We start from the raw sequence: 21,335 nt of genomic DNA, 5'->3' as shown, positions 1-21,335 counted from the left end.
CTGTAGCAAAGATGATGGCTTCGTTGTTACTCAATTTCTGTAACTGACTGCAAAAATCAAAGCACTAAAACATAATGTTTAACAGTGGTGCTCTCTTGCTGTGGCCCCCACATATAACCACAACTGCAAAATACACCACTGTCAAAAATTGATTAAATACACTCTGAACATTTAACTCTGCTTCGGGCAAAATCAACCAGAAAAATACGGGTGTTTTTCTCTGCTCCTGAGGTGATCAAAATCAGGTGAGAAAGCTCAGCTGGCCTCCACTCTCCCTGTAGAGATTAAACAACAACTGGGCTACTTGGGTAGGATAGCAGCAGAAAATGGTCATCACTGGGAAAGTTGGTTTAGGGCTCTTTGCAGACTAATATCTGCAAGATTAATTGTGTAATCTTTTAAGTGCCAAATACTACATTGACTGTCTCTACCCAAAGTGAACCCAAATCAGAAGATATGTGAAAATATATCAGTCAAAACTCCACTAAAATAAAATTCTCCCTGTGTGCACAAGACTTCCCTCCTTGTGCCTTTCTAAGCAAGAGGCTGGAACTGCACACACCAGAAGAAAAGGATGCTAAACCACAAACACATAAGAGAATCAGGATGTCTAAGCTTTTTCCACTGCTAAATTGAGAGGATTTATACCAGTAAAGTCCTGTACCATAAAGAATAGAACATAGGGTCTTTACTCAAAAAAGCAAAGAGAGATTTTAACTAGAACTGCAAATCATAATACATTTCTCAATACATTTTTCCAGAAGGAAGATATGTAATACTAATGGAACATTTATTGGATTCCACTGTTTTCATCAGCAGGGTCTGGCAGCTCTTCACTTCATACAAGTTAGTACACTGTTTCTTTTATGGGGGGTTCTAAGCAATCTTAAAGACAATAACTTCAGTTAGCAAGGCTGAATATTTCTTCTTCAGACATCCAGATCCTCCCAGAAAGTAATGAATTAGGTTAAAAGCTTATGGCTTTCATCTAAACATTAATAAGAAAGAATAGTGAAGAACACCTTTCAATTTTGGTTTGAATTTAGCCTTTCAAACCTAAATTCAAGCCAGGTCCCCAGACTGTTTAGCAACTGAAGCTATATTGTCTAATAATACATTGAGGGACAGTAAGAATAAATTTCTTTTCCTCTAAAGCTTTGAATTACTTGTATTCCCTCCTTTTCTTTAATTTTCTTTGACATTCACACTAATATAATTACTTGAACAGCTGACATGCTTAAATAGCAAAGATGTGAATAGGTACTGTGTATAATTAGAAGAGGAATGAGTTTGACCTTGCTGACATAAAGAAAAATCCAGGACAGCTAGGAGTAGATACATATAAGAAAATAGACAGACAGGTTGAATATAATTCTTTAGTAGAGTAGTAGTTTAAAAATGGAGGTATATGTTGCTGAATGACATGATACAGGTCAAGATCAGCCAAATAACATGGAACTCTGAAAGAAACAGGCATCAAAATGTCAAGTCAAATTAGTCACTGGAATCAGTTTTGCATAATGGCTGGCTGTGACAACTGAGCACTTAAAAATGTAAATAAAAAGAAAGCTTGTTCCTCTATGGGTCTTAAGGGTCTTAAGGGCAAAAACACCTGTTCGCCAAACTCACAGAAGACAAATTACAGCTAATAAGCAAGTTTTAAAACAATTTATAAAGAATTAACCAGAGAAACAAGATGCTTTCATCCCAGAAACCATTTCCAGATTCAAAGAATTTGCATGCAAAGCCAGCCTTCTCTGTGACTCACTGCCATGCTTCATTTGCTCTGTTGTGAACTGTGAGGTCCTGGTTTGTATTCTCCCAAATACACATGCAGAAGTGCAAACACGTTGTTGCACACTCCAAACAGGCAGTTACAAGCACAATCACTTGTTGGCACAAAATTGTTCACACTGAGCACAAAACAAATCACAGTTCTTGTGCTTTACTTTACAGCACTCATGAGCACACATATGGCATGCAGAAATTAATTATGAAAAGCTTCTTTGAATATTTTTTCCATCTAGATACACAAAATCTACTAATAGATGATATAATGCTTGTTCCCCACTGGTTTCCTGGATAACTGTGCAGGAAAGTTGAGATCATATTAAGAAATTCATATGGTTGCTGAATAAATCTCTTCTGGTAGACCAGGAGCTTTGCCATGGAGTCTGTCTGGCATGGTTATGGTAGAGAGTGGCTTCTGTGAGAACCTGGTAGGAGGTTCCCCTCCATTTCACAGAGCCAGTGCTGAGCAGGTGGGGGCTCAAAGGAGACTGTGACCCCACGGGAAGCCCATGCTGGAGCAGGCTCCTTGGCCTGTGACCCCATGGAAAGAGGAGTCCACACTGGAGGAGGTTTGCTGGGAGACCCTGGCTAGAGCAGCTCATGAATAACTAGCCCATGGGAAGGAGACCCACGTTGGACAAGTTTGTGATGGACTGTCTCACCTAGGAAGGATCCCATGCTGGAGCAGATGTGAGGAACCTGACCCCGAGGAGGGAATGGCAGAGAACACACACGATGAACTGGCCATGAACCATCCCCCTGCACCATTAGAGGGAGGAGGGACAGAAAATGAGGGGTGAAGTTGAGCCCAGGAAGATGGGAGTAATGGGGAAAGGTGCTTTAAGATTTATTTCAATTTATCATTATCCCACTCTGATTAGATTGACAATAAATTTGTGTCTCTTTTGCCCATGCCAGTACCTGATAAATGATATTTCCCTGTTCAACCTATGAGCTTTTTTTTGTATTTTCTCTTCCCCATCCAGTTTTGGTGGGCACTAGGAGTCCAGCCAGGGTCAACGCACCACCAGTAGTGGATACACCAGTAGTGTATCCAAAAGCTGAAGAAGAGTGAAGGTATTAATGATTCTGAGTTATAAATACATCTTTTAGTAAATGGCTTGCACTAAACATGCAAATGCAGAAAAGGTGAAACCTCATTCTCCAACACAGAGGCTAGAAAATATACAACAAAATATCAAACAGCTTACTTTCCAAGAAATTAATATCAATATTATCTTGATTTGAAGATACATCAGCTCATGTTCCTTGAGTTCCACTTGAAAAGCTGAAGTTTCCAATTGAAACTCAGTCAAAGCTGACAGTTTATCTGTGGTCTCTTTTCAGGCTACTGTTATGAAATAAACAACTGCACCCCAAAAGTGGATAACTGAGTAAATATTCCCAGAAATTATATTTAAGTGTCTCAATTCTTCATTACTCAAGCAAAGAGCTAATAGGGTCTTAAAATGTATGACAAATTTTAATCACTCTTACAATGAAAAGTGTGTACAAACATTAAAAGTAAAATCAAAGTACATACATATTAAATAGGAAATTAATTATAAAGACAGGAAGGAATTTTAAAGGTTCAATCAACATCATAGGCAGAATGTTTTTTACTGGAAAAGAGAGGGAGAAATAAAGAACAATCTATGAGTGCTTCCTTACATTTCAATTTTTATTTGGCCAGGGTCATGAGCTGCATATATAAGATTGCATATGCAGCAAGCTACATTCAAAACTCCTCCCCTTCTTTCTCCCAAAAGACGTTGATGCACATACCATGACCTAGAGCAGAGCAGCAGAGCAGTGGTCTGAAAAAGAGAGGAATAATTAAAACTGGAGAAAGTAAATAGTCTCATCCCGACTTCTCTGAATGAGTCAACACACAACTAAAGTCTCAGTAATGCTGAAGGTTGGGGAGCCTCACAGAAAATCTTAATAGAAAAACCTTTGTCCCCAGGCAAGCTTATCTGCAAATTTTACATTCATATGCTCCCACAGAGAAGTGAATAATGTCATGAAAACCCAGATCCTTCTGTTTCTGATGCCACAAGATCATTCAAAGAATTGACACTGTAAAGGGCAGGAAGAGTCTGTGTAAAAATGAGCATGTTGGTAAAGCTGTGTATGCAGTAAAATCATACCAGCCACTCAAACACCATTTTTAACATAGCCACAGCAACATGTGGATTTGAGAAAAGCCAGGAGCAGGACATAATGTGCTCCAATATAGTGGCCCTTCCTTGTTGTCTTCTTTTCCTTCTGGTTCAAGCAATTAAAACCAGCATTGGTCTGACCCTGATATGTTTGCTTTAAGGGAGCCAAAACTTCCACCTGAATTTAGTCTGCTTCTTCTGCCTTGTACATTGAGAAAGCCCACAATTAAAGCTCAACACCTTCTCTTCATCAGTCTTTGAAACGTTCATAGATTTTAGTGCTGGATTTTTGTATGAGGCATGTATTTTTTGTTTTGCCTAATAATCCCCTTAAGCCACAACCCCAGGAGCCTATTCATTGTCCATGCAGGACAATGGAAAAAAGAAGCCTTAGTTTTAACCAAATGCTGGTCCATGGAATCAAATGGGGAGTGAAGCCAGCTGTGTGACCCCATGCAGGCTCCTATTGTTGGCTCTAACCCTTTGCAAGTTGTCCAGACCCTTTTTCAGTACAACACACTAGCAAATAGAATAGGTGAAACCTAATCCAGTTATGCTCATGGTATGAGATAACCTGAGTATCAGTTGTGTCTTGGTTCTCTGACTATCCATGCCTGTTTCATAAATTTCATAACTGTTATTTATTCTTGGAATTTATTTTGCTGTGAAGAAATGAGTTCCCTTCAGAACAAAGCCTGGGTGTGCCTGTGGGTCCAGTTTCTGGGAAGGAACTGTGCTGGAATGGCATTGAACAAGTGTAGCTTTTTCTTCCCTGTGCTGTTCTCCAAGTCGCCCCAGAAAACTCTGCATGTTCATTCCTGCTCTTATGAAGCATCCCAGGGCATAAAATGTATGCCCTTAGCAGTATGCCATGTAAAGAGAACTCTAGTCCACTCCAGGAACCAGTTAAATCATTCCTTACAATTTGAATGGAAAAGCATCACTAAATATTGTGAGAACATTACAACAATAATAGCAGATTGCACTTAGCAGTGCTGAATTTAACTACTAATTCTACAGCTTTCCATTATCTCATTAAAAGCTCATGTTTTGGCACTAATGCAGCCTATGCAACAAAGCACCTGAGCAGAGGTGGCCAGTGTCAGAGAACGGGATGAGGCAATCCTCATGGCTAACATGAATATGCAGAAATACTAAACAAATGCCTAGGCTGAAATGTATTTGAATACTTGTGAATTCCTTGAAAAACAACTTAACTCTGATCTCGTATCACCTTCATTGTTGTGAAACTGTGTTGACTCTGCTGGCTTGATCTTCAAATGTATGCCAGTGTAAATAAGAGAGGATTTTGGCCCAGGGTTTTTGATCCCTGTGGCTTGGCAAAATTGCTGGAGCTGCTGGAAATGAAGGCTTGGGGAACACTATACCCAGGCTATATCTTTCCTATTGTCAGTCTCTGCAAAGGACAGAAAAACCCTGAGAATTACAGGAGATATTACAAAAGCAGTAGACCTCCAAAAGACACATTTTCCCTGTACTTTTCTCCCACATCACCCTATAAATAGAAAGGGTTAGAAAGCTGGAGATTTGCAAGAGAACTTCCTGGAGAATCCCAAATAAACTATTGAAATATAAGTGACAGGACCATGCCAAAATTGCATATAGGTAAAATCATTTGACCTCATTGAAAGCACAGGCTTTTGTGGGGTGACAGAGGCATTCCCAGGGAATCAATGAGCTGTGATGAGCATAGGCAAAGGAGATGGATTTAACAAGCACATCTTTGGGAAAACCATAACTCTTTGGGTCTTAGTCTACTGGAAGCATTGGGTAGGATTGGATCTAATCATCCTAAACCTGATTTCACCTGTGCCTTCTAATATTGTTGTGTTCTTTATTCTGGAGTAATAATTAGAAAAGTACACATACTCATAGCCATGTTTTAACAGGATGCATGCAATTTTAAAACTGTCAGAGAAGGGAAAAAGAAAACCTTATTCTTTCTTCAACTCCTAGAGAAAATATATAGGATTTTCTTCAAGTGCTACTCAACCACCTGGCTTTCAGAGAAGTTTTTCTAACTTTGAAACTTTTTGCTTTGACCCATCATAACAACCCATATCATTGTCTCTACCAGAACAAGAAGTTATGTCATTGTCTGTAACCATAGCAGCAACAGGAGTAGGCAATTGAATTTTCTGGATGAAATGTATCCATCAGCAGGCATTGCTAAGAGCTAAAATGTTACTGTAAAGAAAAATTTGGGAAAGGAGGACAGATTTAGATTTTTTTGGCTGTCATGAGAGATGTCTCTTTGTCTTCCAAAACCACAAAAATGCACCTAGAAGCAATATATGAGTCTGGTTAACTTTTTAATACCTCAGTCACATGAGTAGCACTTAAAAATAAGTTTGCTAGATTTTTCACATCAAAAAGCATCAGAAGTGCTGTGTTCTTAAACTTTTTGTGGATTTCATTTCAGAATCATATTTTATATTATTTTGGACTATCTTTCTGCTATTTAGTTTTACTAAAGATTAAAAATGGTTTTATTATCACAATGAAGCTCTCCTAGTGACTGGTTAGAAGAAGAGCTGCATTCAGCTGAAACATTGCTAAAAAAAGATATCAAATAGTAATGATCAGCTGGTCATTTTTAAACTTATTTTTTGTTTTCTAGGCAGTGCTTTAAGTAGCCACATAAGCTAAAATGTATATACATTCAACATCTTCTCACAGAAGACATAAAATATTCATTAATTTTCAAATTAATTTGTTTATCATTCTTACCAGCTGTCTATCAACTTCCTCAAGAAATGATTTGTGCAAGGCTTCCCTAAATAGGCAAAAAGGATATTATTACATCACTTTGGAAAAATGTTGTAGATAATGGAGGTAACAAAAGATTAACCATTTCAATAACCATTAACCAGGATCATAACTTATTAGCCAATATGGCTGTTGTATTGCACTGATAGACTTTTCTAGGGACACAGAAGGTACATTCCTCTTCAGTCATGCCACACTTACATCAGCAGATCTACCTGAGTAATCTTTTTTTCCACACCTTATATACTTAATATCTACCACAGATATAGATGTGCAGTCCTTGTTGAATGCAGTTCCTCTACTTTATCACCATGATTTCTCAGAGCCTATTTGAGGGGCCACAAACCACCTGCTGTCAGAGCCATTGCCTTGGTGCTGCCCATCAGTGCATACAGGCACAATGTTTATGTGATATTAGGGGACTAGTTGAACTGGGAAAGTAAGCAGCAACAACATTCACAGAATGGATGCATAACAATAACAATTAGAGATATATTCTGATTTAGCCTGCAGAGCTTTCCACCAGCTCAGGCCTACTGTGGATAGTGTACTCAAGTCAGAGGCACAGGTTCATCCTTGCCTTATATGCTATTAAAATATATGCAAATAGCTCAGATAAGAGCATTCAGAGTATAAATTATGGATTTTTTTTACATTATCACAGCCAATATTCAGAAACCACTTCATAGTAGAACAGAACCATCTTTTCCCAAAATGTCATTTTATAGTTCTCAGAAGGAGGCAATTTTGGCTTTCCCCAGCCTTGTTTGCATTTACAACCTGTGGTTATATTTCAAAATGAAAACATGTGACACAGCTAAATCATGACTGAGAATACTTGTCTACATTGTGTCCCGTTCCTCAAAGTTTAAATAATATCTCACATCTAGTCTGACAATCTTTGCACCGTCATAATCTTTCTGCCATAACAATCTTTCCATCATAACAAAGGCATCTTTATCTACACAGATCTTGCCATTCCAGCTAATAATATATTGTTATTTACATATGTAGAGTCAAATCTCAGTGCTGAGGTTTAAGTTATCTCATAGGCATTCACAAATGAGTAGGACTGCATGTAAATAATAACTGAATTCATTCTCAAGAAACAGATACTTATCTCAGTCTGGTAAAAGTGCTGACAATCTTCTCCCAAAGTAACTAGGTTAAACCATGAAGGCAAAAGAATACAGAAAGTAGAGGGAAAAGGTAGCACTAACCATCAGAGGGTTGACATAGTGTACTTCTCTGGTCTTCTTCAAATCATGGTAAGCTACACTAAAAACCCACATGTCCTTTTAACAAAATGTTCATCAGACTAAGCAGGATGTTCTTTGGTTTCCTGTTACCTCTGCTACTGCTACCCTTTGGAAAAGGAGCTGTCCAGCAACACCTTGGAATGTTTTTAAAAACAGTCCAAAAAAAGAGATAAAAAGCAACAAGGGAAAGCTTTAAGCTACCTGCAGACATTATCAAGAGAATACAAGTGAACAAAAGATTCTTGTTTTTCTAGGTGAGGTGTCTCTATCATGCTAAAGGTGAACTGAAGCAATCTCTCTCCTCAGACAGATTGAAAAAGAGAAACTCAAAAAACTCATATGAGTAATTTTTTTCACATTCACAACAGATATACAGGAAAATTTAGTCATGTCCAGTGTTGCTTGTTGTCTGAATGATGATGCAAGGTTAGTTACTCACTGTGGTACATCTGTGAATACAGAACATCAATTGTGTTACCAGAGTATTCTAATTTTTTTTTCATTGTCTTAAAAAAAAAAAAAAAGAAAAAGAAATGCAAGACCAGGAACCCTGGTATATGTGTCTATTAGGGGAGTGACTGACATTCTATTAAAGGCAGGAGGGAGGAGATACATCTCACTATACTGTGGACTTCTATATCTAAACTTCTGGCTAGGACCTTTCCTCATAATCCATAGAGGAAAGGCCTATAAACTCAGAAAACTTTAAGGTGTGGCACTCCTTATCCTAGAGAAGGTTGAAATTTTTGATAAGATCAATCACACTCTCAATTCTATTGTCTCTATTGGTTTTGACTACAAAAGGATAACTATCTCGGACACAAACTTATAGTGTGCATATCAAAAGATAGATAAGGTAATTTCTGCCAGGGGACTTCATGTCATCTACAATATGCACTATCAGAAACTTTGCTTGGGAAAAAGATGGCAAAAAAATACATAGGAATGAGTCAAAGCAAAAGAACTATTAAGATAAGAAGCAAATATCTTGTTATCTGCTATTGAATTTATTCTGTTATTTGGATTGTCTTCTATTTTACCATCCCTTCTTTGATAAGGCAGTGTTCTAAGAGGTAAATCTTATGCCAGGGAAATATTTCTAAGACATGGGATGAAAGGCACAATGATCCAAGTCATAGATAGAGACCAGTCTTCATGATCCTAAAGGCTTCCAGAGCATGTTAACCCAGCTAAAACAGTATAGGCATATGGAAAATAAACAGTAGTATAACCTGCTGTTGCTGGTTGATTTTTAAATTTTTTTTTTCTTAGCATTGGCACTATAATCATTCCATTCTCTTCATTAGGTTAATCACAAAGGGCAATATTTTCATGCCTGGAACCAGGCCATCTTTTTAATGTATGTTTTTATGATATTTACACAGCAGTTTGAATTAGAGAAGATTGTCATTAGAGCTCCATTCCTTCATTACATCAGATAAACAAAAAATTATCTGGGTTGATTAGGTTCACCTTGACAAAAGAGTCAATGTCTGAGGCTTCATCTGACAAATTCATAACCATAGACCTCAAGGGGAATATTTGTTAGTAATTAACTTGAACTAGTTTCTGGAATAGGAATTTAAAGGCTTTAGTTTGGTATTGTTTATCAGATCAGGTATCTAAATTTCACTGACTTCTCAAAGAGGTGAGCCTGCAGAATGCCCAATATTACTGCAGCATTTTCCTTTGGATATGAACTGGGTTTGTGACTGCTAAACAATCAGCTGTATGGATTCTTCAAACCACTCTCACGGTCAGTCTGAAGTAGTACTCACCTGCTATTACTGGCAAAAACATAAATAGTCATGAAATGAAAATCATATATCCACCCATAACCTGAAAGAAGTTGGATAATTACCCTGAACCTTTTTACATTAATTTAAACAAATAGTAACAGAATTCACTCTTAGTTTACCAGATCTTAACATGTCAAAAAAAATTTAAAAAACCAAAAACAAACAAAAAACCCAAACAAACAACAACAACAACAACAACAAAAAAAAAAAAAAAAAAAAAAACAAAAAAGTTAGGTGTTCCTCTTTCACTGGAGAGGCAGAAAGAAAATTCACATGCATAAGCACTCATATACATACACACCCACTCTTACATACCTTTTTTTTCCCCCAGAAGATATTTTGTTTAGACTGAGAGTGAGAATCTGAGCCATCATATGAGAGCATCATCAGATATTTCCAAGTTCCTGTGAAGGTTCATAATATTTTCTGCTTGCCTGCCCTAGAAGGAAAATCTACCCTTGAAAGTGAAAGGAAACCAGAAACAGTTTTGGGGATGGATTATTCTTAAATTCCAAGCTGCTAAAAAAAAAAATGCATTGGTTATAAAATTACACAAGCCCGTATGTGTTCTGAGAGCAAGAAACCTGACTTCCTTTCTGTGCTGATTTCTCAGCCCACAAGGTGTTTCCTTAGTAAAACCAGTTTATGACAGAACTCTGTTTAAGTGTCTCTCAGAACAGACCGTGGCACAGCTTTGCACTCGGAGCCATCGTGTTACTGCACCTTGGCAGCTGATGGGTTTCACCTCCCGCATTCAGCACCTTCCCAGACTGGGCTGTTAGCAGTTGAGTTTCTGTGTGAAATTCTGACAATCATTTGCAGAAAGCAGAAAAAGTGAATATATTTATATTTTTTTTATTTAAGCTGGAATTTAGCTGGATTTTAAAGCATTCTTATACCTGCCTTCATTGCTGGCCTGAAATTGATTAAGAACAAGTGAAATGACCAGAATTGGAGGATCATTGGATCAGACAGGATTAGAAAGGTCTAGGACCCATTTGACTTTCATTATTTCTTAGTACCTTGACCCATACAGTGTGCCTAGAGGATGGTTTCAAAGCTTCATAAAATATGGCTTCTTTATCATTCCTGGATTGTTTCCAGCCACAAATATTAGCAGCTCACCATGATCTTTCCTCTTGGCAATATTCAGCTAAATGAGTGTCTGCTCTCAGCTCTACTGACATAAATCCAAGGTAATGTCACTAAACCAGAGTAGGATATTTAGTTCTGCTCCTTCAACTCTATTGACTTTGGGGAATTGTATCAGTAACTCAGGGCATAGACCAAACACTCCCTCTTTTCAGATTTACTATAGGACCACTGAATTCAAATTTAACCCATAGTCATGGCATCACTTCAAAAGTATCCTAGCTGGAAAAACTAGATCAGCTTGTTGGTATTGCTTAAAATAATTGTCCTTTCTTGAGAATTATTTTCTTCATACCAGTGACACATGCTCCTTTCTAATGTGTGGGCTGCTGAAGGTATTAAATCAAATGTCAATATAAAGAGCAATTTTGGATAAAACATAAAAAATTGAAAAACATTAAGTTCCAGGAACAAAAGCCAGAAGATGGCTTAATTTAGGTGATATCCAAATGAGCACATAAGCAAGTGTCTTGCTCAGACATAATCCCTGCATGGAAAACAGAAGCCATAGTGATTTAAATATGTATAGTAGACACACAGAGAAATGTTGGGCAAAGTAGAATGTAGACAACTGTCACCCTGATTCTTAAGATTTTCTAAATCCTTCTGAGTTTACATTCTGTTGGAGAACTTTCCCACACAATTTCTGTAAACAACATATTGTTTACATTCTTTTATGGGGGTGGAGAAACTTGATGCACTAGTGGTTTGTCCAATGTCTTTGGAGAGGTGGCCCATTCACTCTCCAATCCAATGTCACCTTTGGGAAAGTATAAAGGTCGGAGTCAGAGAATAAACCTTCTTCTTTACCTTGCAAATTGCAGGAGGCTCTTGTCGTGCTTTCACATGTCCTATAGTGACAGACAGCATTTCTGAAGGGAAGATCAGTGTTGAATTATTAGTGTCTCTAATTTCAATGCCAGATTTCCCACAGACTTCAGGGCATACAAGCCTTCTGTGCCATCCTTGATGATCACAGATTGTCACAAACTTAACTTTTCATTATGTAATCCAACCTGGTAATGACAGTATCTAAAGTTTTTAAAGCTCTTTTTTAAGGTTGTGTAAGCAAATAACAACCTGATGGAATTTGGAGGAGTAACAGTTTTACCATTTTCAGGTAGATCTTTTCTGTCTCACAAGGGAAGAGTCACAAATCAGTTTCTGTATTAAATGTGAGTGAATACAAACACCACACAAGGATGAAATCTCAGTATTATTCCCTTTGCTTTGCTCTGAGTGAGCCTCAGGAAGTTATCTGTTGTAAAGGTTTTTGTGAGAACCACACAGGTCATTACTTCAGAGGGAGAAACTCTCTTTGTGCAATGGGTTTTGCTACTGCAGTTCATCTGCCTGCATATTTGATCTGCTACTCTGTTTAATTTTCCTGGAATGGTCTTGCCAGGAATGCACTCAAACTGTGCAGAAATTCATTTCTCCTGACTCATTTCCTTTCCACAGTGACATCTCTTGTCGGAAGTGTCAGCAGAAATAAAGCAGTTATCTTGGATCATCAGTGATTTGCATATCTCTGTTAATCATTTAACCCAAAGATCTAGACAAAATATTCAAAATATTAATCAGCTTCAGTGGGATTTGTTGCTCTTTGTTGAACAAAGATATTTCAATATCTTTGAAAATCAGGCCAATCTGGGGAACTGAACTACAGACATGAGTATGAAACCCATGTTTGGGTTTCAGTTCTTCAAGTTCTGGCCTTCATTAATTTTAACAGAGGAAAAAAAAAACAGGAAAAAAACAATAACAGTGCATTTTGCCCAGGAACTATTGCAGTATTAGTTCAGTAATGAGAGACATTGTCAACAGGCCACTAAGCTGACCTAGTATAATTTCAGCTAAGTTGATTGGCATTTAATAGCTTTGATGATCATTTGCTGAAAGTTTGCCATATTATCTGTGTGCCAAGCTGCCCTGTACTAAAAGTGCACAAGTGTTTTAAGGCTCATCTTCCAGGAGGGAAAAAAAAAAAGAAACTATAGATTTCCTGTGTAATAAATGCAATCTGTGCAAGGCTAAGGACAGGAATTGCAATCTGTGCTGCTCTGGTCCCAAGACAAGAGGACAAAGACTTGATCTGCACCAGGGGACGTTCGGGTTGGACAGCAGGAGGAATTTCTTCATGGAAAGAGTTGTAAGGCAATGGAACGGGCTGCCCAGAGAGGTGGTGGAGTCACCATCCCTAGAGGTGTTCAAGGAACAACTTAGTGCTATGGTCCAGTTGACAAGGCTATATTAGCCAAAGGTTGGCCTCAATGATCTTTTCCAATATAATGATTCTGTGGTGTAGCAACAATGCTGTCATTAATATCCTGATCAAGAAGCCTTCATGAAATTCTTTCCTAATCAACATTTTTATTATTCTTGTGATCATAATATTTCTGTTTTCCCTTCCAAGCATAAGAAAATCCAGGGAGAAATAAAGTCATGCAAAAAATTCTTTGGGCTATTTTTTCCTATGCACATGAAAGTGGAATGAGCATGATATCATTGGAGCTGGGAGAGAAAAATGCAGACCCAGGGATGCTGCACACCATATATTCCCATCATGTAAGGATTTGATCAGTGTGCTCTACATTTGTGTCTACATCATTCTTCACATGCATAGGCAACTCATCTTACCTCTTGCTGTGTCTCTGGTAGCTGACATGTGTGATCTGAGGCTTCCCCAAAGGGACAGAGAGGATGGAGTAAAGCTGATCAGAGCTGTGCTCCCTGGCTTTATGTTATTCACAGCTAATGCATGATGCAGCTTTGTGGAACTCTCCTTGTTCTCCCTATCTTTTCCCACAGAGTCCTTTGGTCATGCCAATCATTTCAAGAGAGGATAAAGGCAGATACATAAAGGCACAGTTAGGAAGGGGTAGTGTGCCCTCCAGCTACTTTGCCCAGACATATATTTTCCCCACATAGTTTTTCTCCTCTAGGCATGGTGGAATACACTTTGATTTCCCATCCTTTCTGAACTCATTATCATCTGAAGTCAGTGACATTGGCACAAATTAACACCTCATATCCATTTCTAATGAAGAAAAAATATGCCAGGTGGACATTTAGAAAAATCAATTCCCATGATAAAGCCAAGGATATTAAAAAGAGAGAGAGAAAGAAACACAAAGATTACTGAGCGCAGCTCTCCTACAGCAGCAGACAGAGTGGCAGCCAGCCATTGTTCCAAAAGGCAGCATCAGCACCAAGAATCAGATGACTAAGCTCCTGATGAATGAAATATTTTTACTATGCTGAAAAAATTCTGGCAGTGCAGGAGGACTCAGGATAAAAGATGCAATTTTGAAGAGCCTTTCTGAAGGACACCATCAGATAACCTTCTGGTACAAGAAATTCCAGTGACCCAAAGAGAAATGATGGTTCTGGGTTTCAAAAGGGGTAAAAGGATACAGGCTTAAATTAGGTGGACTTGATGAGAACACACATGAATAGTATTTTCTACTAAGTATCACCAATATTGCTGTGAGAGACAAGACGCAACACTGGTCAGGGCTCAAGCTGGCTCTGAAAAGGCAAGAGAGCCTGTGTATCCCTGAGTCTTGCAAACAGAGAAATGTCTGCAGCATCCTAAAGTATTTCTCCCTGCTCAGCTGCTCATTGTTATCCTGCTGAAGGCTGAGGAGCCTCTGCAAAGCTGGAAGGCAGCAGGGTGCCTACAGCTCAGCTGCTGTCGTTCATGTCTGATAACTCTGCACAAACCCCCTTCATCACAGAACTGGGGGTGGTAAAATCTCAAAAGCAGGTTCAGCAGTGTTCATATCTTCACTTGGCTGGCTATCACAGCTGCCTTCTGATACCCCATTCAGAGGTGATGTGGGTATCTGCCTTGCATTGATGTGTCATGGGTGTACCCTCTTTGGGTACCCAGTGCATGTGTCATTGCTGGCATTGCTGGGACCTTATGCCCAGCAAAAAGAAGAAAGGGACCAGAAGAAGATTGTTCATAAGCCAGTGTCATTCATAAGTCTCATAGTGTCAGCACCATTTGATTAAACTGGAATTACAGAAAGATACTTCAGCTCACCCTTACAAAAATGAAAGACAGAAACAGAAGGAAATTAGGTTTTCAATGCTCATATATAGTCATAACTACATACATATGTGTATTCAGAAAAATTATGGCACTATATATACTCTATTGTTAAGAAAATGCTAGCAAAAATGTTTAATAACATGAACTAAGTTTTAACATGTTCTGTGGTGGGTTTTTGTTTGTTTGTTTTGGGTTTTTTTTTCCACTTCTGAGTAAATAGCTTCTGAGCTAGAACCCCTTTCCTTTATTCTTACACATTTCAATTTCTGAGCTAAAGAGCTTGCAATGTTACTGAAAAAGAGTGTTTTTAAAAAAAAAAAAAACCTTGCTGTGCTACATTCTCTGAGAAGAGTTGTCAGAAATATTTTGTAAAACAGACTTTCCCTTCAATACATTCTAGCATGTGGATGGGTTAGGTATCAACTTGGTTGTGGAGGAAACAACACATTTAGGGCTGAGGAACCCATATAATTCCAACACAGGGTCCTAATTCCATTCAAAAATCAAACTTTGTCACAACCTTGCCTCCAACCCAAGGTTTGCACTTGTACCTGAAAACCAGGATATTTGCTCTAGTGATTCAGTGAATTTGTAGCCTAATAGAATCACAGAATGATTTGGGCTGGAAGGGACATAGAAGATCAACTAATTCCCATCCCCCTGCCATGGGTAGGAACACCTTGCACTAGACCAAGCCTTGAACACTGCCAGGAATGGGGCATCCACAGCTTCTCTGGGTGGGCTGTTCAGGGTCTCTCCACTCTCACAATAAAGAATTTCTTCCTAACCTCTAATCTAAACTACCCTCTCTTTTAGTTTGAAGTAATTTTAAATGGTGTAAACAAATTTGGGATCAGATCTGGAGGTTTAAATCTGTGCTCATTTCCTAGCAATTCTATATTCCTTTTTATGAAAACTGGGTAAGTCCAAGCAGTGTTGGTTTTCTTGCATTAAATACCGAACTCAATTTCCAAAGCTTTGGTGGGCACACAGCATCTACAAAGCCTTCATTAACAGTGCTGTGGAGCTTTGAAGCTCCGCTGTGCAACTATTAACTGACCTTGTTTAACAAACAGTGCTCCAGGGCTGTGTGTTTTGTGTGCTGAACAGGTGATGATTTTCTCTTTGCTGCCACCAGTCAAGGACTTTCCACTACCAGGACCCAGGCTCCAGTTCTGGGGTCAGAGGTCCAGGCCGTAGCAGGGGAAAAGAGAAAGGTTATCTCCAGTGATTTCTAGTTCAAAAAAACCTTTTTGCTTTCACACTTTGAGAAACACTGACTATCAGATCATCTCACAACCAGGTTAATAGTGAGCTTTGTTTTATTTCATGGCCAGCATGATTGTTACGTTTTGTGTTTGTAGGAATAGAAACTGCTTAAATGGAAGTTGCCTCTCTGTATATTCTAAATTCCTCTCCAAGTCTGCAGCCTGCTTATTGATGGAATTGTTTTCACTGATTCACAGACTTAAAACCAAAATCTTAGGTCCAGTTTTTCCTTGCAGATGAAAGCAATTGTATACATCAGGCTACTCTATAGTGATGAAGGGTGATAAGTTTCTTTGCTTACTTTCAAAGAAGATGTCATAGGTAAGCTCGGGAAGTGTGTCTTGGTGAGTGGACAGTGAGCTGGATGGAGAACTGGCAGAATGGCAGAGCTCAGAGGGTTGTGATCAGTGGTGCAGTCTAGTTGGAGGTCCCCAGCTGGAGATGCCTCCAGGGGTCAGGACTGGGTCCAGTCTCATTCATTTCATTCATCAGTGGCTGGAGAAGGGACAAATGGACTGTCAGCAAATCTGCTTTGCTGCTGGTAGAAGAATGGGAGGAGTGGTCTGGAGTGAGACCTGGACAGACTGGAGAGCTGGGCAGAGAGGAACATAAGGAAGGTCAACAAAGTCCAGGGTCCTGCACCTGGGGAAGAATAACCCCAGGCACCAGAGGAAGCTCTGTGGAGAAGGACCTAGGGGTCCTGGTTGACAACAAGCTGTCCATGAGCCAGCAGTGCCCTTGTGGCACTCCTGGGGTGTGTTAGGAGGAGTACTGCCAGCAGGTCAGGGAGGTGATCCTGCCCCTCTGCTCAGCCCTGGTGAGGCTTCAAGTGCCATGTCCAGTTCTGGACTCCACAGTTCAAGACAAGACAAGCAACTAGTGAAGAGGGTCCAGTGGAGGACTACAAAGACAATTAGAGGACTGCAGCACAATTAGTGGAGTAAAGCATCTCTCTTACCAAAAAGAAAGGCTGAGAGAGTTGGGCCTGTTTAGCCAGTAGAGGGACAACTGAGGGAACCTCATCCATGTATACAAATATCTTAGGGCTGGGTGTCAGGAGGAGAGGGCCAGACTCTCCTCAGTAATGCTCAGTGGCAGAAAAAGGAATTACAGGTTCAATTGAAACAGGAAACTCCATCTGACTATGAGGAAAACCTTACTATGAAGGTGACAGAGCACTGGAACACACTGCCCAGAGAGGCTATGAAGTCTTCTTTTCCAGGGATATTCAAAACATACCTGAATGAGATCCTGCTGAACTTGCTCAGGTGAACCTGCTTTAGCAGGGAAGCTAGACCAGATGATCTCCAGAGATCCCTTCCAGCTCCAGCCATTCTGTGATTCTGTATGTTGTATTTTAGATATCAGCTCTAATGCACCAAATAACACATGAGCATCCTTGTTTGGGTCATGAAACTCCGTCTTATGGTGATGGTCTTGATGGGCAGATGGTAAGAGGTATGTATTTGTGCACAGGTAAGGTCAGGTGCTAGGATGTATTAAGCATGGCACTGGTACTGCAGGTACAATTAGTCTCAAGTATGTCTGAAGATGATTTTACAGAAAAGGCAACAGGAAGACAAATGGGATACAAGCTAGGAAAGATAAAGGAACTATTGCTCTGAACATAAACACTGGATTACTTAAAGTATAGCATCTGGTTTAACCTAAAAGAATCCTAAAAAGAATGCAAATAATGGCTAGGATACGTCACCACATTGAGAAACTGTTTGGAAAGAGACATGTTTTCTGACTGCTCTGTAAATGGTCCCAAGACTTGCATAAAAGCACTAGCAAGCATGACTAAACAAACCCTTTACTGGCAAAGGCAAACAAGATAAGGATTTTCTGTTCTGCTGCCATTGAGTCTTCAAAGCAGCTGTAGTCTTGACAAACCAAGTTTTGCTTAACCTCCTATTACAGATAAAATAAATATGTCTAGAAGGAGAATAGATAAAGTTACTATATTTTAACTATAGGAGGAAAAACAAAGTAAGAAAAAAGTCCCTCACATACAACTCAAAAGAGTTTGTATTTTTCAGAGTCTATGGTATGGTGGCTTCTTTCAGGGCTTATAACTACTGCAAGGAAACAACTGATTTATCTCAGAAAGGTAAGAGAGTACAAGAAGCAAATGGATAATAATTTATAGTGAATCCAGGTCTCTGGCATTCACATCAGTGAACTACCAAGTAATACACACCTCTGAAACCATGCCAGCCTGCATTGTAGTTTCTTATCTAGCTGAAATGGAGCACTGTCATTGTGTTTTTTCTAATGGAAAAAAATACCTTTCCATACCTAGATGGCAATTCTTAAATTGATCAGGCAGCAAATGTAACAATGCACTGAATGGGCTGAAAAGGGATTTGGCAGATACATAAAAGGGAGGCCCAGTGTGGGTCATTAAAGATGATTATTGGGAGATAGATCCCAAGATGCTGACTGTCAGGGAAGGGTCACCTTGCCTAGTAACCAAATTCCTTACATCTTTTCCTAAAATATTCTCCAGTGGTCAACAAAAGAGTCATGACACTGAGCTAGTTAAAGTCAGTCTCATGTGCTTCAGCAGTTTTGCTGCTGCCTTATGTGCTGCTTCTCTTGCAGTTCATGAAGATAATTTTGAAATGCCGTGTTTCAGTTCAGGGCCTGCCTCTCCCTCTGCTCCTGAAATATTTTCTGGTTTTGTTCCTGTTGGGATTTCTGTATGTTGCCTGATGAGGACTGGTTATAACATAGAACCACATATTTATACAGGACAAAAATGCCTGCAAACTGGCATTCAACATATGCCTGATAGTAAAGCAGAAGAGAGATGGTTTAGACATACATATGAGGCCAATGAAAAGAAATTACTGAACTCACAGTTTAGTTTATCAACAATTGAATTAGATTTTAGCAAGGAGGAAAAGATCCTTTTTTTAATATGTCATAAAACTATGGAAATACCTGAGCTGGAACTTGCAAATTCTAGTTAGTATTTCAGCAGGCCCATCTCCTAGATTACAGGGAAATTATAGAAGTGTTCCAACCTTCTGTTTTGCTGCCCTAAAACCAGGTTTGACATCCACAGTGAAAATGTCTTCAGTAGGAGATCAATCCACATCACTTCATGACTGTGACTTTTTCCCACAAGATCCATCTCAAGTAACCAATTCCTAGAAAGGGTTTTTCCAGGACCTCTTGAGGAAAAAAAAAAGCTGCCTCTTTTTTCTTATTTATCTGTTTAAAAAAAAAGATAATCCACTACCACTTCTACATTTACACTTTCAGAGTAAAATTTGTTTGTTTATGAGTCAGAAGTTAATAAATATCCTGCTTTTTTATATACTCATAAATGTCCTCAAGACCTCTGCATGGCAAAGCTGACAATCTGCTGGTTCAGGGTTGAACTGGGAAGGGAATTAAGCAAGTTGGAACTCTTTCTCAAAAATCCACTGCATTAGGGAGGTGCAAATAAATAATTGCAACCTTACCTCTGCTATTAAATACAGAGGAAGTTTTTGATATTTTGATTTTTTTACATTATCTTCTTTTAATGAAGACAAGGTAGTCACAGAGGAACAAAATTGGTACTTTTAGTTCAAGACGCACAGGGTGCAAGTTTTAGCACAGTACCTGAATTTTTTCCCTGCACCTTGATCCCAGGTCAAATGTGGATGACTGATTAAAATCTTGTTTGATGCCTCAGTCTTGAATTTGGAATAAAATTGTATTGTTATGCAGCAAAAGTGCTTAGTATAAGGCAAAGAGTGTCTCAGCACCAGATACTTCATGGCTCTGCTCCATGTTTCCAGATGTGAAATCCCTTCAGCTGGGTCCAAAAGGAATGGGGAAATGGAAGAAAAAGAGAAATTTCCTTTATCTTCTTTGTCATTCTTCAGGGAAACAGCTTATCTTGGGATATCCTAACAACCATTATTCTTCTGAAAAAACAGAAAAAGAGAGTAAAACCTGCTCTTTCCCTCTCTGTGAGCCTGCTGTAGTTTTCTTTTCTCCCTCATGCCCAAAGAACATAGAAATATTAATCCTGAAAGTAACATATCTTCCACTCTTTTTCCTACACACTTTTCCATTTTTCACTGTTTTAGGGCTTAAGATTAATACTAGTACCAGAATTTTCTTGAGTCTGTAACATATAAGTTTATAAAATGTGATGCCATGCTGAATTTCACAAATATTTCAAGCATCGGTGACTTGATTCCTTCCCTACATGTTTAGGTTTTTTCAGTGCTTTTGTGAAGTGGTAACAGTTACTTGGGCACCTTGACTCAAATCTCACCTGCTCTACCATTGTGTTGCACCTTTCATATATTTTCCTCATCATAGTGACCCAAAATTCTCTGTGATATGGGACAGCTGACAGGAAGGAAGCACGTACTGAGAAATAATGTGCATGAACGGAACCATAATCTCTTGGTCATACACCTCTGTCTCACTTATTTAGTGCTAATCCTCTTTTTTTCTGAGTCACTTCTTGCATTTTTCCTACATTTCCAGTTCCCATTGCTATGTGGGCTTAAGCCCTTCAGTTTTTCTCCCTGAATACCCTGCCATTCTTATTTCCCTTATATTTTTCACTTGTCAGTCCTTTCTGCAGGGGTCCTTGTGCAGAAGATTGATACTCTCATTTCAGTTAATTACCACACACAAATGCATACTTGCCCACAGTGCTGCCTCTGATCCATAGTCAAAGCACTTCATACTTCTCCATAGCCTGTCCCCTGCATTACCTCCACTAATCTTTGCTCCCCCAAATTTTTCTTCATCATTGCTATTCTGTTTCTTTCTCCTCATCTCAGACATTTTCTGGAAGTAACTCTGTGATAGGAACAAAGTGCTTTCATTTCACCCTGCCTATTTCTTAGTAAGATAAGTAGCAGTTGTCCCTGACTGAACAACTCCTATTCTTGAAGGTGGATGAGCCACTGATCACTCTGCTTCCTGAGGACCTCAGGCCAAGCTCATCCCTGAGATGCAGGAGAGTCAGGGCTTCGCTTATGGAATCGAAAGCTCCAGATGTGTTTTAGGCAGCTGCTATAACCTACTTGCT

At 39.1% G+C, this 21,335-nt stretch overlaps 1 long non-coding RNA gene across 9 annotated transcripts in view; it reads right to left on the bottom strand.

The window, feature by feature from the left end:
• Window positions 1-21,257, bottom strand: part of LOC146768469 (uncharacterized) — a 138,730-nt gene extending 117,473 nt beyond the window's left edge. For 5 of the 9 annotated variants that reach the window (XR_014953075.1, XR_014953078.1, XR_014953077.1 and 2 more), the window contains exons 1-2: window positions 10,117-21,255; window positions 3,463-3,608 (exon numbers count right to left, since the gene is read on the bottom strand). This is a non-coding gene — a long non-coding RNA (uncharacterized LOC146768469). Of the gene's footprint in view, window positions 1-3,462; window positions 3,609-7,963; window positions 10,043-10,116 lie in introns of those variants that run through there. The other 4 variants (XR_014953081.1, XR_014953083.1, XR_014953082.1 and 1 more) reach the window with 3 other exon arrangements.
• Between the last annotated feature and the right edge of the window lie 78 nt (window positions 21,258-21,335).

This window comes from Lonchura striata, chromosome 2, assembly GCF_050655825.1.
Source record: "Lonchura striata isolate lonStrDom1 chromosome 2, ASM5065582v1, whole genome shotgun sequence".
Taxonomy (NCBI): Eukaryota; Metazoa; Chordata; class Aves; order Passeriformes; family Estrildidae; genus Lonchura; species Lonchura striata.
This window is presented reverse-complemented; position numbering and strand designations above follow the sequence as displayed.